This window comes from Mastomys coucha, unplaced genomic scaffold (assembly GCF_008632895.1).
Source record: "Mastomys coucha isolate ucsf_1 unplaced genomic scaffold, UCSF_Mcou_1 pScaffold23, whole genome shotgun sequence".
In the NCBI taxonomy this organism is placed as follows: Eukaryota; Metazoa; Chordata; class Mammalia; order Rodentia; family Muridae; genus Mastomys; species Mastomys coucha.
This window is the reverse complement of record NW_022196906.1, coordinates 73,456,641-73,460,963: the sequence shown is the minus strand read 5'-3', so window position 1 is coordinate 73,460,963 and position 4,323 is coordinate 73,456,641. Positions and strand designations below refer to the sequence as shown.

Genomic DNA, 4,323 nt, shown 5'->3' with positions numbered 1-4,323 from the left:
AACACCAGACTGAGCCAGGCCATGTGAGAAGCAGGAGGAGAGAGGAGAGGAGCTGCCAACCAAGACAGACAGCCTGGGCCAAGAGACTGATCAAGAGAGCAGATAACAAAGACCAGGTAACCAAAATGGCTGAATTATATAAGGAAGGGCAGCCCAGCTCCTGCCTCAGAGGTTTAGAGTAGGGGACTGGGTATGCCAGCCAGGAGGGCCCTGTAACTGAGGAATACAGGGAGAACCTATTGGCCATCATCTGCTTTTGATATGTTAAAAAGACACCTGAGCCATTTGTCCCAGATTTGAGACCTAACAGGTAGTTTATGGGCAAGCTACATACGATGTCTCTTTTCAGCACAGGCTGGGTATCCTCTGTGTAGCCAATGCCTGAAAGAGACTCCAGTTCTCCACTGCTATCACTTTCCTTCATGTGTTAAGCTCCGCAGTCATGTCCTCTACCCCCTTTCTTGGTCTACCTCAGCATTCTAATATAATTTGACCTAATTCCAATGTAAAACCTACATTATTTCCATGTAACATTACAGTCTAAGGTAGGAAGCAGAGGGAAGGACACAATTCAAGCCATAGCAATTACCTATGTCTTTGTATGTAAGAGGAATTCTAACTTGATTAAGCTACCATTATTTGAGGGTCTTTGTAAATCACAGACAGAAAGACAATCCTAACTCTGGCAGAATCTAACCACAAAATAAAAGTTCCAACTTCTTCCACTAATCAAGTGCACATCTGCCCCCTGGTGTCCACTAATAATATCACTTGTCCTTTCTGCCTGATCCACATCTGATCTTGAGGCGTTTGTTTATAATTTTATCTCTTTCCCTGCCTGATATCCAAAGCTGTTTCTAAAGGAAAAATAAAAGCACATATTTTTAATTAAAGATAAAGACTCTAATCCAAATTTGTCAAGTGTTGTAACTTAAAATTGATGTATTTCCTTCAAAATGCAATCAAGTTATCAATGCTAGTATATCACTAAGCTTACTTACATCCTTGGATCTTTTTCTAGGAAGAAACAAATGAGATATGGGGCCTTTTGTTTTGCAAAGACTATATCCAGAATGTTATTAATATAAAAGCCATTTTTAAAAAATTAAAATGGACCCACATCCGCCAATCTGTAAGCACAAAAACTGACTCAGAGAGGTATAAAGGGGGAAAGTTGGAAGAGAGGAGTTGGAAGTGTGGGAGAGGTAAGAATTGATCTGGGTGGAGTTGAGGGGAGAAGGAACTTAAATATGATCAAAATACATGGAATGCATATATGCAACCCCGAAAGCAGTTGCAAAAATTATCATATCAAAACATAATATGGAAAATTGGTTTAGAGTCCCAAAATATTTAAATTTTCTAGAATCTATTACTAAATCAAATAGTAAAATCCTGAACATGCCATAACAGTACCACAAAAAGCCCCTTTGTTTCACTGTGATAATTCCAAACTGCCTGAGGCAGACTTGATCTCTTTGCTAACATGGCAAGGTTGTTGGACAAAACACATGCCAGGACAGAAGACTTAAGAACTGAAAACAAAAGCAGATCTGCAAACAGAAAACACATTTGCAAGATGACCTCAAGGGAACCGTCTATTTAGCTAAAATTTCACACTATGTATCTTTGTATTAGAACCAAACTGGCATGCGTAACCAAATTTGATATTTCCTCCAGAAACTACATATCCAAAATGCCCAGGGATATTAATCAACAACACATGAAAGAGAACACCACACACACTTGGGCAGATATGGTGAAAGCAAGTAACCCCCAGATTGCAAACTGATGATTGGTGCTGGTGCTGGTGCTGTTGCTGTTGTTTTTTTTTGTTTAACAAAGGCAGCAAAAAATAGACCAGGCCTCATCTACGTAGGACACCAAGTTGTTCTCTGCATATTAGACTCATCCTTAGAGTCTTAGAAAAGCAAAGGTTTTCAATTTGGACTCTTAAGATTTCAGATTCAAGATAAGAGAAGTAAGGTAAGAATCTCAATCTTAGGGCTAGAGAGATGGCTCAGTGGTTAAGAGGGCCGACTGCTCTTCCAAAGGTCCTGAGTTCAAGTCCCAGCAACCACAACCATGCATAATGATATCTGATGCCCTCTTCTGGTGTGTCTGAAGACAGCTACAGTGTACTTATATATAATAAATAAATAAATCTTTTAAAAAAATCTCAATTTTAACAAGTACCTCAAGCAATCAGCTAGATATAAATAAATACCATCACATGGTATTTATACATAAATACTTCAATCTTACAAGCTACAGGATATACTGCATTTGTAACAAGGAGCCAGACAATGTATCTCATCCCCAAAAGCCAGAGGCGTGGGAGGCTGTTACAGTGCATCAAATGCTTCCTTCTCCATATATCATGCAGTTGGACCTCAAATAGAATAGATAAACCAGTAATTTTTCATTTTTATTAGATACATTTATTCATTCTTTCATTCACTCATTCATTTATGGGTTATTTGCACATGGAATGAAGATACAGCCATAGGACAACAAATTCACAAAGTGGATTCTCTTCTGACAACTGCATTGGTCCTAGCAATAATTTTATGTCTTCAGGTTTGGCCACAAGATCCTTTATCTCTTGAGTTATCTTGGCAACCCCATCTAGTGATTTCTCTTTCCTAATATTCTTAACTGGTTCAGAATGAAGTTTAGGCCATTTCTGCCAGACAAGGTCCTGCAAAGCTGAGCAACTAAGATGTGCAACTTCACAAACTACAGAGTTCAAGGAGGGATTCTGGCTGTTGGACCAAAGTTGGACACATGATGAGGGTCTGGGATGAGAACCCTACCAACACCAAGATGCTCAAGGTTCTGGGGACCCCCAAGAGTGATGAGATGGATGTGAAGGTGCTGGACTTTGAGCACTTCCTATCCATGCTGCACACTGGAGCCACAAACAAAGACCAGGAATCTTATGAGGATCAGGTTGAAGACCTTCATGTATTTGTCAAGGATGGGAATGATACCTTCATGGGTGCTGAAATCTGTCCTGTCCTTGTTTGGGTGAGATGACAGAGGAAGAAGTAGAGATGCTAGTGACATGGCATGAGGAGAAAAAAGGTTGTATCAACTACAAAGAGGTTTGTGTGTCTGGGTGGTGCCGAATGGATGAGGACATCTCCACTTCTCCAGCCTGTGTCTTGCCAGCTGTCAAATTTCTTTCCTTTTTTAATTTTATTGCATTATGGATAAGAAAAGATACATAATTTCAGTTTATCTGAATTTGTTAACATTTAAAAACATTTTAAGTAAATAGAATTACACCACATTTTTCTTTCCCTTTTGTACCCCAACTCCTCCCAGAGAGCCCCCCTTCAATACCTGCAATACTTTTTCTGGGTTTTGAGGTTTTTTTTTTTATTTTGTCATATTCTTTGAAATTTATAAAATATTGTAACAATAAAAATGAATAGTATAAAAGTTGTTTGATATAAAACAATCAATTAAACAGTCGTATGTAGATGCTTGTCTGCAGCAATACTGAAAATACATACATTTTTCTCGATATAAGGGTGGTGGTGGCACACGCCTTTAATCCCAGCACTCGGGAGGAAGAGGCAGGTGGATTTCTGAGTTCGAGGCCAGCCTGGTCTACATATTGAGTTCCAGGGCAGCCAAGGCTACCCAGAGAAACCCTGTCTCAAAAAAAAAAAAAAAACATAATTTTTTTCAATATAAATTTTGAATAACTCCAAACATATTACTGTATATTTTAGAATAATACATCAATAATAGTTTTTAATGAACATAAATAGATAAAGTCTTTTTGTTTGTTGTTTGTTTGTTTTGTTTTAAGTAGAATTCAGAATCTTGGTTCTGGGAGGGAGGGAACAGGGGATTATTTTAGTTTTGGGGTTTTTTTATTTTTTTTTCTTTCCTATTTTATTTTTCTTTTTTCTTTTGGTGGGAAAGGAGATATTGTAAATAAAGAAAACATCTAATAAAAATTTTTTTAAAAAATTTTAAAAAAAGAATATTGGCTCTTACTGTGGTACAAGCCCAAAATAAGAACAATTTTTAGACATTGGAGTTCATTGTAGTAAGACTCTACTACAATGACTCTCACATCATCAAAGGACTTTACCACCCTAGTAGCTAAGCTGAGAGTTGACAGTTCTGCTGCACCAAGAAAAGAATTGTAGGCACGATTTTTGGATACAGACTTTCTGCTATGGTCAAAGCTATTTGACTTGAGTGAGTGTCTTCATTCTCAGTCCACAGAGAACAGGAACAAATCATGGAAACAAAAACTAACCAAGGACACAGTGAGACTAACAGAAACTATGAAACAGATGG

At 37.9% G+C, this 4,323-nt stretch overlaps 1 pseudogene; it reads left to right on the top strand.

The window, feature by feature from the left end:
• Positions 1-2,790: 2,790 nt before the first annotated feature.
• Positions 2,791-4,323, top strand: part of LOC116073655 — an 11,383-nt pseudogene continuing 9,850 nt past the window's right edge.